The sequence below is a fragment of the Malaclemys terrapin genome, chromosome 1 (assembly GCF_027887155.1).
Source record: "Malaclemys terrapin pileata isolate rMalTer1 chromosome 1, rMalTer1.hap1, whole genome shotgun sequence".
In the NCBI taxonomy this organism is placed as follows: domain Eukaryota; kingdom Metazoa; phylum Chordata; order Testudines; family Emydidae; genus Malaclemys; species Malaclemys terrapin.
In genome coordinates, this window is record NC_071505.1 from 84,186,188 (window position 1) to 84,199,966 (window position 13,779).

The window sequence follows — 13,779 nt, forward strand, 5'->3', positions numbered from 1 at the left end:
ATCCAGGGTAAAACAGATTTATTTGTGGTTTAGACCCCATTGGGAGTTGGGCATCTGAGTGTTAAAGACAGGAACACTTCTCAAGTTGCTTTCAGTTAAGTCTGCAGCTTTGGAGCACGTGGTTCAGACCCTGGGTCTGTGTTGGAGCAGATTGGCATGTCTGGCTCAGCAAGACAGGGTGCTGGAGTCCCAAGCTGGCAGGGAAAGCAGGGGCAGAAGTAGTCTTGGCACATCAGTTGGTAGTTCCCATGGGGGTTTCTGTGATCCAACCTGTCACATATTCACGCTCCCTTAAGGGGCCAAGGCAACAATATTTCTGAAATAAAATTGTGATAAGAAAAGAAGATATTTTTCACTTCTCAGGTTATGTGGCACAGAGAATTGTTATGCCAGAATAATTTGATTCTTATCTCTTTATTTTAGCTATAGAATTTACAGTATTTGTATAATTCTGGTATGGTCTCGTAAATTTTTTAGTGTAATATATACAACAGCCTAAACCAAGGACTTTTTTTTTTATTGTCACGTACCCTAGGAGCTATATCTTTGCTCTGTTTCCCCTTTCTGCTTGTTTTTGACAAAGGTGGGGTCAAAGAGAGAGAAGACATAAGCTAATACAAAAATTCCCTCGTTGTTTAAATGGGACAAACACACTTTCTGTGCTTAATGAGGAAGCCATTAAAAAGTCAACAGTTATTCAAGCCATGATATCTGACACAGTGTAGTTATTTCCTATTTCAAGTACAAGGAAATTCTGTGGTGTCTTAAATACCACAATTTGGTACACATTGACTTTTAAATGGCAAGCTCAATATTCATTACCTATTTTTATGTAATAAAACCCATCTCTATGCCTGAGATTTCCCACAATAACAATGGTTATAAATAAAGAACCCTACAAAATGTAACATAAACCTGAATGCTTCCCTGTCATTTGGTATGAAAAATGAGAATCAGCCAATGTTTAACTGTAATTGTGAGGCTCTCAGATACTGTTATGATGAATGTGGTATAAATACCTAGTTAGGTAGGTTGGCTTTTGGCAGATTTATCTATTACCTGCTAATAAGTTGTTGTTGCACCCCAAAATGGCTGTATTCTACTCATGGATCCTAGAAGATTTCCCAAGATGGCTCAGCAGAGCTCCAGTATAGCATATATAATTGCAGTATGTGCAATTCTTAAGTCACCACTACAACATTTTAGTAACCTGTCATAAGCTGGAGCTTGGATCAATAAGTGCACTAGACCATTATGCCAATAGCAATGTGTTCCATTTGCAACAATGTGACTTTTGACTTTCTCCTTTTATTAAAATATTCAGTAGGGTGATGACTTCTCACGGGTTGCCATTCATCTCTTGATTTTTATTTTTGAAAAAATATAAGAAAAACAAGGGAAAGAGCTGGATTTAAATGCTGCTTAGGTCAGAAGTTAGGTATTGACAACCCAGTCTGTGGTTAATACTTGTTTACATCACAGAAAAGAAAATGAAAAATCGGTGCGGTTCATATCTTTTGGATTAGTTTTTTAATAAAAAGTACATTTTTCTGTCACTCAAAAGTCGGGAAATGAAAACGTTAAGGTTCTTATAGTAATATTAACTCAGGCACTTGCACATATGTACTATTTTTTGTTTCTTTTGTTATTTTTAAAAAATGCTTATTATGTTACCATTTGTTGGGCTCTTCAGGGCATGAAGTATGTCATTCTATGTGCTTGCAAAGTACCTAGTGCATTTTGGACACTATCACAATCTAAATAGTAATAATAGTAATAATAAGAATATAAGAATAATTAAAGTATATGATGTACAACCTAATTTAAATTAATATGAGAATCATATTTTCACTTCCTGACTTTTGAATGTTGAATATGGAGCAGTAACCTTAAAGTTAAATTAGTGTAAGTTTTGCCATTTAAATATTCAGTAACACACTACAAAAACCCATTGACTTTGAGCTAAATGTGCTAGACTGCAAATCCCTCCAATGCAAAGCATAAAAAGCAAAGAAATAAGTAGTTAAGTAATTCAGCACCTTATCTGCACTCCATTCTTCAGTTCTGCTTCTTAACCTTTGCTACCTCCCCTCCACTGCCCACATATCTCCACCCTCCTGAGCAACCAATGTGAAGTTTGACCGTAATTATAATACACCAACACACACATACCACTGCAGTTCTGTAATTTCTACATTAAAATTATTGCTGCATTTAGAATACACGCTAAAAATATAAATCGCCCATTGTGCCTTGCAGTGAGACTTTATTAGACTCTTAATTAGACTTTATTAAACTCTTAACTTCAAATAAGATTACTGCTCAAAGCAACCTGTCTTGGCAGCAGTTGAAGGGGGAAAGCAACTGCTGACCTGAGTTGTCATCTTTCCTCGCTTTTGATCCCCAAATCAGAGCATTACCATGCATCCCAGGCTAACCTCAGTCTATTTTTAAATCTGAGGCCCTATTTGTCTAGCATCCCTTCCAGTGCATAACCAAGACTACAGGCCCATGCAGACAACTGCACAGGAGAGCTTGGATCTCCATGCTAATCCAAAACTCTTTTTCCTATTGCCCATTAGCGAAAATTTTTAATGAATCTATAAACTCGGGGGTGGTACCGTTGGACTGGAGAATAGCTAATGTGGTTCCTATTTTCAAGAAAGGGAAAAAAAGTGACCCGGGTATCTACAGACCTGTTAGTTTAACATCTGTAGTATGCAAGGTCTTAGAAAAAATTTTGAAGGAGAAAGTAGTTAAGAACCTTGAGGTCAATGGCAATTGTGACAAATTACAACATGGTTTTACAAAAGGCAGATCGTGCCAAACCAACCTGATCTCCTTCTTTGAGAAAGTAACAGACTTTTTAGATAAGGAAATGCGGTGGACCTAATATACCTCGATTTCAGTAAAGCATTTGATACGGTACCGCATGAGGAATTATTGGTTAAATTGGAAAAGATGGGGATTGATATGAAAATCCAGAGGTGGATAAAGAACTGGTTAAAGGGGAGACTGCAGCGGGTCATACTGAAAGGGGAACTGTCAGGTTGGAGGTAGGTCACCAGTGGAGTTCCTCAGGGTTCGGTTTTGGGTCCGATTTTATTTAATCTATTTATTACTGACCTCGGAACCAAATGTAGAAGTGGGCTGATAAAGTTTGCGGATGACACAAAGTTGGGAGGTATTGCCAATTCGGAGAAGGATCAGGATATCCTGCAGGGAGACTTGGATGACCTTGTAAATTGGAGTATTAGTAATAGGATGAAATTTAATAGTGAAAAGTGTAAGGTGATGCATTTAGGGATGACTAACAAGAATTTTAGTAATAAGCTGTGGACGCATCGGTTGGAAGTAACGGAGGAGGAAAAGGACCTCGGAGTCCTGGTTGACCGCAGGATGACTATGAGTCAGCAATGTGACGTGGCCGTGAAAAAAGCTAATGCGGTCTTGGGATGCATTAGGCGAGGTATATCTAGTAGGGATAAGGAGGTGCTGCTTCCGTTATACAAGGCACTGGTGAGACCTCATTTGGAGTACTGTGTGCAGTTCTGGTCTCCCATGTTTAAAAAGGATGAACTCAAACTAGAACGGGTACAGAGAAGGGCCACTAGGATGATTCGAGGAATGGAAAACCTGTTGTATGAAAGGAGACTCGAGGAGCTCGGTTTGTTTACCCTAACCAAAAGAAGGCTGAGGGGGGATATGATTGCTTTCTTTAAATATATCAGAGGGATAAATACCAGGGAGGGCGAGGAATTATTTCAGCTCAGTACTAACGTGGACATGAGAACGAATGGATATAAACTGGCCGTGGGGAAGTTTAGGCTTGAAATTAGACGAAGGTTTCTAACCATCAGAGGGGTGAAATTTTGGAACAGCCTTCCGAGGGAAACAGTGGGGGTGAAAGACCTCTCTGGCTTTAAGATTAAGCTAGATAAGTTTATGGAGGGAATGGTTTGATGGGATAACGTGATTTTAGTCAATTGGTCAACAACGTGCCATCGCTGGTAAATAGTGTCAATGGTCAATGAGGGTCTGGCTGGAGAATCTTGCCTGCATGCTCGGGGTTCTACTGATCGCCATATTTGGGGTCGGGAAGGAATTTTCCTCCAGGGTAGATTGGCAGAGGCCCTGGAGGTTTTTCGCCTTCCTCTGCAGCATGGGGCGGGGGTCGCTAGCTGGAGGATTCTCTGCGACTTGAAGTCTTTAAATCACAGGATTTGAGGACTTCAACAACTGAGTTAAGGGAAAGGGGGTGGGTCAGCTTTTGTGGCCTGCATCATGCGGGAGGTCAGACTAGATGATCATAATGGTCCCTTCTGACCTTAACGTCTATGAGTCTATGAGTCTATTCATTTTTTAAAAAATTCCTGAGAAAAATAATGGCATTTTTACCAGCTGCACTGATAAGGCAAATGCATCCCTGGCTATGCCAATGCATAACCTCACCTGGTTTTACCAATTAGGAAATTGATACCCTTTTAATAATTAACCCAAAGTAAGGGACAGAGAGGAGAGGGTTTTTTTTTTATTGTTTTACAGTGGAGGGAGAGCTTGATACTGCTTTATATGGGCAAGTGCCTTCTGGACAATCTTAATACTTGCTTTAAGAACAGAGATTAATCAATAGCAGCCTCCCCTTTGTTAAGAAGGATTGCCTTTGGCTGGCAGGCTCAGTGACTCTACCTGGGAGTGTCGCCTGATTTCCCAGTTCTCACCCCACAAACAGACTCTGGCTGTAATGATCTTTTCATAAATATCGCAGGAAAAACCTGTCTTGTAGCCACTGATTAGGAATCTGATACCTAACTCTCACATCTCAATACAAACAACCTAATGAATTATATGAGATATGGCATAATGAATGAATGTGTTCAGAATTATGGCAGAATGTTGTCTACTGCAGCATATGCTGGTGAGATTTATTACTCTTGGAGTATGCAGCTCAATCATTGTAAATTTCCCTAAAAAATAAACCACAATAACTAAAACCTTTGAACAGTATTTGGTGGTTGGTAGTTACACAGTGAACACTTTCTCTTTTTAAAATAAAATTAATTTAGATGGGTAAGAGCAATAAGCCGAAATACCGTTCCCTGGAGTTTTGAATACATGTGTGGATTTTTCTTCTTAATTTTTAAAAAACTTTGCTGTATTTATTGGATTTTTTGTCCTTCCTCTTTTCCCCCTTAAGTCAGCAGCCTTTTCAGCAGCAGTTTATGACTCCACAGTTACTTTCAATTGGCTGTTGTTATGCATGTTAAGGGCCAGATTATCACTGGCTCATATAACAATGAATAGCAGCATAGGGGAAATCTGGCACCTCTTTTCTACCTGCAGCATTGGTATGACATTCCAGGATGCAATCCAGACCAGTGAGGGGTGGTTTCACCCCGTCCTACAAACTTGGATGCCTGTGTATAGCTGCAGCCTGCCAGTAACATTCCAGTCACGCTCTGGCTTCCACAAGCCTTGATTACCATGTGCAAGGTAACCCCAATAATCCCAGTTCCAGATTTCCCCCCAAAACAAATGTTCTACCCTGTCCAGCCTTCTCCCGGATAGTCAAGATATATTAGGTGTGTTGCCCCTCTAAGGGGATCAGTGTACAACAGTTTGCTACCATAAATGGAGTTACCCACACAGCACAGTTTAAAGACAACACTGGATTAATTTTAAATAAAGAAAAAAGCAAGTTTATTTAACTACAAGGAGATTTAACTACAAGGTTTTAAGTGAGTAAAAGCACAAGGCATCAAAGGCAGAAATGGTTACAAGAGAAATAAAGATAAAACGTTTAATAACTTTAAAACGGAACAAACTAGACTTGGTTCAAGATAAAATTCTTACCACATGCTCGCAGCAACAGGGCTGACCAAATTTCAGGTCAAGAGCTCTCCCAAAGTCAAATGGGCTAGTTTATTTTGTCGTCTTAGGTGAAAGAGCTCAGTGATGGATAGGAAGCAATAACTTGGGTGTTTTTGCCCCTCACTTTTATAGTTCAGTCACCCTTGGAAATACCCCTAGATAATTTTCATTCCTTCTCTGAGGATGGCGGCAAGGAGTCTGATGGCATTGTTTGCTAAGATGCAGCTCTGTTTGTTCCTGCCTCCTTCCTTGCCAAAGAATGGCTACCTGACAGGTGATTGCCCATCAACTTTGATGACACCTGGCTAGAGGCATCAGCTTGTCCTTTGTCTTTTGAGAAACTGGTTTACCAACTCCTCAGACTTGTCTGGTAAACACATTTCAGTCATGATTTCAGCTTATGTTCATAACTTTACATACTCATAGATTCATAGATTCTAGGACTGGAAAGGACCTCGAGAGGTCATCGAGTCCAGTCCCCTGCCTTCCTGGCAGTACCAAATACTGTCTAGACCATCCCTGATAGACATTTATCTAACCTACTCTTAAATATCTCCAGAGATGGAGATTCCACAACCTCTCTAAGCAATTTATTCCAGTGTTTAACCACCCTGACAGTTAGGAACTTTTTCCTAATGTCCAACCTAAACCTCCCTTGCTGCAGTTTAAGCCCATTGCTTCTTGTTCTATCCTTAGAGGCTAAGATGAACAAGTTCTCTCCCTCCTCCTTATGACACCCTTTTAGATACCTGAAAAATGCTATCGTGTCCCCTCTCAGTCTTCTCTTTTCCAAACTAAACAAACCCAGTTCTTTCAGCCTTCCTTCATAGGTCATGTTCTCTAGACCTTTAATCATTTTTATTGCTCTTCTCTGGACCCTCTCCAATTTCTCCACATCTTTCTTGAAATGCGGTGCCCAGAACTGGACACAATACTCCAGTTGAGGCCTAACCAGCGCAGAGTAGAGCAGAAGAATGACTTCTCGTGTCTTACTCACAACACACCTGTTAATGCATCCCAGAATCATGTTTGCTTTTTTTGCAACAGCATCACACTGTTGACTCATATTTAGCTTGTGGTCCACTATAACCCCTAGATTCCTTCCTGCCATACTCCTTCCTAGACAGTCTATTCCCATTCTGTATGTGTGAAACTGATTGTTCCTTTCTAAGTGAAGCACTTTGGATTTGTCTTTATTAAACATACTGTTTACCTCAAACCATTTCTCCAATTTGTCCAGATCATTTTCAGTTATGACCCTATCCTCCAAAGCAATTGCAATCCCTCCCAATTTGGTATCATCTGCAAAGTCTAAGTCGTTGATGAAGATATTGAACAGAGCCGGTCCCAAAACAGACCCCTGCGGAACCCCACTTGTTATACCTTTCCAGCAGGATTGGGAACCGTTATTAACTACTCTCTGAGTACGGTTATCCAGCCAGTTATGCACCCATCTTATAGTAGCTCCATCTAAATTGTATTTGCCTAGTTTATTGATAAGAATATCATGCGAGACCGTATCCAAATGCCTTACTAAAGTCTAGGTATACCACATCCACTGCTTCTCCCTTATCCACAAAACTCGTTATCCTATCAAAGAAAGCTATCAGATTGGTTTGACATGATTTGTTCTTTACAAATCCATGCTGGCTATTCCCTATCACCTTACCACCTTCCAAGTGTTTGCAGATGATTTCCTTAATTACTTGCTCCATTATCTTCCCTGGCACAGATGTTAAACTAACTGGTCTGTAGTCTCCTGGGTTGTTTTTAGTTCCCTTTTTATAAATGGGCACTATATTTGCCCTTTTCCAGTCTTCTGGAATCTCTCCTGTCTCCCATTATTTTCTAAAGATAATAGCTAGAGGCTCAGATACCTCCTCTATTAGCTCCTTGAGTATTCTAGGATGCATTTCATCAGGCCCTGGTGACTTGCAGGCATATAACTTTTCTAAGTGATTTTTTACTTGTTCTTTTTTTATTTTATCTTCTAAACCTACCCCCTTTCAATTAGCATTCACTATGTTAGGCATTGCTTCAGACTTCTCGGTGAAGACCGAAACAAAGATAACACATTTTCTATCTTTTCTACCCAGTGGAATAGGTTGCTTTTGGGCCCTTAATAGTGTCCTTTGAAAAATTGCCAACTCTTCTCAGTTGTTTTTCCCCTCAGTCTTGATTCCCATGGAACCTTATCTATCAACTCTCTGAGCTTACCAAAATCTTCCTTCCTGAAATCCATTATCTCTATTTTGCTGTTCTCCCTTCTACCCTTCCTTAGAATTGCAAACTCTATGATTTCATGATCACTTTCACCCAAGCTGCCTTCTACTTTCAAATTCTCAATGAATTCCTCCCTATTTGTTAAAATCAAATCTAGAACAGTTTCCCCCCAATAGCTTTTTCAGCCTTCTGAAATAAAAAGTTGTCTGCAATGCAGTCCAAAATCTTGTTGGATAGTCTGTGCCCCGCTGTGTTATTTTCCCAACGTATATCTGGATAGTTGAAGTCCCCCATCACCACCAAATCTTGGGCTTTGGATGATTTTGTTAGTTGTTTAAAAAAAAAAGGCTCATCCACCTGGTTAGGTGGCCTGTAGTAGACTCCTAGCATGACATCACCCTTATTTTTTACACCTTTTAGCCTAACCCAGAGACTCTCAACACTTCCGTCTCCTCTGTCCATCTCCACCTCAGTCCAAGTGTGTACATGTTTAATATATAAGGCAACACCTCCTCCCTTTTCCCCCGTCTGTCCTTCCTGAGCAAGCTGTACCCATCCATACCAACATTCCAATTGTGTATTATCCCACCAAGTTTCGGTGATGCCAACAATGTCATAGTTGTATTTATTTATTAGCACTTCCAGTTCTTCCTGCTTATTACCCATACTTCTCGCATTTGTATATAGGCATCTAAGATACTGATTTGATCTTGCCTCCCAGTTTTGCCCTGACCCTCCTTTCTTTCTGCCATTATAACCCACGCTCCCTCCTATTTCTGACCCATCTCCCAGGTCTCCATGTTCTCCACTTACCTGTGGGCTTTGCTCATATAATGTAGCTACATACATTTCACCATGATATTATTGACCAGCTTTAGTTTTAGTTTTCAAATGATACCTCACAAGGGCTTACTGTCACAATGATACCTCACAAGGCATACTTTGTACCATGTACATATTTTGTACCATGTACAATGGTGCGTAGGGTGTGAATATAGGGGTGCATACATCACATTGTCCACTGCATGGGAAAGGGCTGCAGAGTTGCTATTCCCCATTCTGCACAGGTGGGAAGGACAAATGTGGAATTGTGGAGCTTTGACCCTCCCCAGTGAAGCTGAGCTAGCATGCGGGAGGGAGGGTAGGTAATCTGCTACTGGTATAGATTACTGGCTCACTGGCGCAAAAGAGGAACTGGAGAGGGAATGAGGATTCAGCTTCTGGGATGGCACAGTTACCCACTACCCCTTGCTCAGGAAAGATTATTACAGTCTAGTCCTGGGTTCGACGTATTGAACAGTTTCCAGTTTAGGGTTTACAACAGAAAATAAGACAGAAATGGCAGGAGCTCTACAAACTGCAGCCCAAAAGTGCAGTTTGGCACTCTGGAGAAAGGAGGCCATTTAAAACTGTCACTTTTCCTTCTCCTGCTCTACCTTCTTTTGCCTTTCCAGATTCCATTCTTCATCCCTCACCCTAAAGCTACATCTGGTTTTATCTTCACCTGACTCCACCACCACCAATTAGCATTCCATTTGATAGAAAGGCGGCTGTGGGAGTTTTTGTTTTTCAGTGATGGCGTTCTAGCTGTGATCCATTGAGGATTAGTTCATAGGGGTGGCATCAGAAAGGCCCAATCAGTCAATCAGAAAATGGCTTTGAACAATCAGTATCCGCAATCATACTCTAATATGTGTTTGCCTTTGTCAGATGTATTTGCCTATTCTGATGTAAGAAGTCAGACATTTGCTGAGTAAAGGAGCGTATTTCTATGGAAATATTAAATATTGCAAACGGTTTTTTAAGCAATAGAATGTATTTGAATTGCTTGTACAGTATTTGCATTAAAATGACAATAGGACACGTGAGCCCCCTATTGTAAAGCACTTATATGGTTGGGGGCACTGAGCTTTGTTTCAGACTCTTCAACTTACCCAAGTCATGCGACTGTGTCACAAAGTATGAACTGTCATGTATTAAAGCTTAATTATGTCACAAGTTTACCCTTCAACTGTTCTCCCTTAATCCTCTCATACAAAAAGTCAGCTCTTTCCTGTTGCTATGTATTTTGCCAGCAATGAATGCACTGATGCCAAAGGAGGTAATGATTGCTATTTAATGAAAGAGTACAAAAAGTAATGTGATAATTAAGTTAAGTTATGGATGTTGGTTATAAATTACCTTGTCTCATCTAAGCAGTTGGGTTTTTTGTTGTCTTCTCCTACTGCATCATTTTTTCACAATATTGGAAGCTTGGCCATGTGCAGAGATTGTCTTATCTAAGGATACCAGCTGTTTACTGGAGGTGGAAACTAGTCGTTCCTTTCTCAATCAGTGTCTGTCATAAGGAGACAGAAATATGTGTATGACTTACATGATTTGTTTTCTTAATGACAAATGTTGTTTAGTTAGAAAATTGATTATAAAAATAGAAAACAAGCTTTGAAAAGCAATTTAAAGATATGGTGGTATCCGTCTATTATGATCATTTTAAGGCTAATGAGTGTATTTCACTTGTGTAGTTAATCTTTTCAAAGTCTAACAACAGTGCTAATGTGGAGAAGCCAGTGTTTAGAGTATGATAAACATTTTGCTGATTTGCACCCAAATTATATGCTAACTATTTAATGTATTGTTTGACTGGAAGGAGTATGCAGAATGCAAATGCAATATACAGCTAAGGCAATCTTGTTTAGCACACACAAGTATCAAAACAGAATGACAGTAAGCCCATTTACACATTCTGAACCTGAAGAAGTAAGAACAGATAATTTAAAATAATGATCCGTGCTGAGAAATGGGTATGATGCAGTGGACTGGAAGCCAGGAGCTCTTGAGTTAGAACTGGTTCTGGGCCCTTTTTTGAAATTCCAACCTCAGGATACCTTAAAGTCCAGTGCGAATAAATAATCCAATGTGCCAAGGAGGGTTTTTATAGTCTGGTAGGGCACAGATGGGGATTGGGCTCTGTTCCATGCCATTTTCTCATTCCTAAGAGACGAGAAAGAGAAGTCACCACCACTCTCAACCTCCCTCTCTCAGCTCAAGTGCTGATCTCTAATATTCTAAGCTGGTTGTGAGGGAAATTAAATGGGAAAATGCACTTCTCTCTGTCTCAGGGAGGGAGCCATATTAAAAGTCCCTAGCCAGTCACCCCGATACCTTACACCCAAGATTTTATGGATTTATAGTTGATATCTTAATGTGTTCCATGGCTTCTGAGCAGACAGACCAATTGTATCAAGTTCTCATTCAAAGTGTTGATTACTCTTCGCTTCCCACACCCATCTTCTTTGGTTGGCTTTACTGCAAATGAGAACGCAAGACAAGGCAAGTATCATAACCTTCCCCTCCCCTTGGAAGTGATGGATCTTCTTGGTCATAAATCATTGTCATCTGCCTCTAGTAGACAGGAGGGGCAAACTGTCCTCCTCTCTTGGTTTGGTATGACTGACTTCTGTACCTGGAAAAAAATCAATTCCTAGTTATCTCACTCTCCTGAGAAATACAAGAGCAGGGGAAAAGAGAGGGTGACAAAAAGTCAAAGGAGGTGGCAAAACATTCTCAAAAAGTTCCCTATCATGCTTCAGACACAACTTCTTTGTCTTTAGCCACAGCTGTCACCGTCAAATGAGCAGTTTGATTGAAGTCCTTTAGTCTTTCCCCAGATATACACAGAAAGGTGGAAGAACTCCCCTTTGAAGGCCTAGTTCAGATCTCACACAGATGACATGCTAGAGAAGGAGAAATTCTAGAATCACAATAATGTCTTTTAGAGAGACAAGCTGGGTGAGGTTATATCTTTTATTGGACTATTTCTGTTGGTGAGAAAGACAAGCTTTCAAGACACGGAGCTCTTCTTCAGGTCTGACATAAATACACTGTATACATGATGTCTTTGGGCATATATCGGCCATCTTTTGAAAACAAAGTACTTTCAGGTCACAGCAACCTTCTCCAATGCCAGACCAACAGAGAATGACATCTTTGAAATCATGCTGTTTTGGCAGACAGAAATCTAGATCCTATAATCAAAAGGGAGGTAGAAATTCTACTGACTCAGGACCTTTCTGTAATGACAAACAGCATGTTTTAAGGTGGACTCGAGCCACAGAACAGAACTTCTTGTTCTTCCAGAAGCCGTGATATCAAGCATGCTTCAGTACCTAAACCATCCTCAGTTCCAATCAAATATGATTGGTCCAGCAGAGATTCTAAGCACTCTTCACCAAAGAAACCTGTAACATCCATGGATTCCTCCATGCTACCTTCAGTGACTGCACTGGCATCCCAGACTGCTACACTGGTTCACCAGAAGCTGTCAATATTTTCAGAACTGACATTGTCGACCAGATATTCCACTGAAGCATCAGTGTCCTCATTACCAACTCCATCTTGCAGAGCCTTTAGCCTCAGCTTAGGTACATTCAATACTACCAGAGTTCAGATATTCCAGAGGCCTGTTTGCTTCAGATAAGCTGGAGTCCCCATTGCTAATGTCGGTACCAAGATCTGCTGAGTCATTGAAACCTCACCTTTCTCTGTTAACTCCCAGCTCCCTGTTACCTACCACATAAGGTAGGTAACCATCTTCACCTTCACTGCACACCCCACTTCTGGACTATGGTGAGGATGATTCCTATGTTTCTCAGATCTGTCCAGGAATCTCCTGGGTACCACAGAATGGACGTCTCCCCTGTCACCTACCCTGAGAGGGTATTTCCAAGGGAGAAACAATCTTGTGTCCCCTCATTGGTTTGACCAATGGTGGATGCCCCCTCCTCTACCCTGTGGTCATCCTCAATTGTCATATTGGGACCCCTGTGTCTGTCACCAGTGGTTGTTGAAAGCTCCTAGCTACTCACATGGGGAGCATACAGAAAGACACTCCCCTGTTCCATCATTTCCTCCTCAACAGCCTCAGCATCAGGAGGAAACTTTTGAGGAGGAAGAGGTCAGAGTGGATAAGGAGGTGACACTTCAAATGAATATCTCATTGTCATCACTAGATGAGGCTGTAATGCCCTTCACCACCTACTTTGGCAGACACCTTCAAGCAGTTTCAGGAGCTGATGAAGTGTATTGCTGACTTGCTCTAACTTCCTTTAGAGAAGGTCCGAGAGTTGCAACATAAACTTTTAGATATCTTACACTTGACAGCATGAATAGTGTAATCAGTGAATGAGGCTGTCTTGGAATCTGCCAAGACAATCTGCCCGACCCACAGCACCCTTTCTGTGTAAATGGGGAGACAAGAAGTATTACATTCCACCTAAGAACTCAGAGTTTTGTTCTTCTATACACCAACAAATTCTTTAATTGTGCAGGAGACCAATAGCAGACGCACCATGCAAAGGACCAAAAGCTACTTGATCTATTCAGTCACAAGAATTACTCTTCAGCAACCCTGCAATTCAGGATTGCAAAGTACAACCACCATTTACCGTAAATGGTAATTTCAACGCCTTCTGCAGGAACATTGAGAAACTTCAAGCCCATCATAGCAGAAGGCCAGCTCTTAGCAATGACCTCATTGCAAACCTCCCTAGGTGCAGCTACATTGAGGCACAGTCAATCTCCACCCCTATTGTCATGAGCTAAGCATCTTGTCTGCAGCTCTCTAGTTTTCCTAGTGAGGTCCAAAATACCATAAAGAACCTCCCTTTTGATGGACTTAAATTCTTT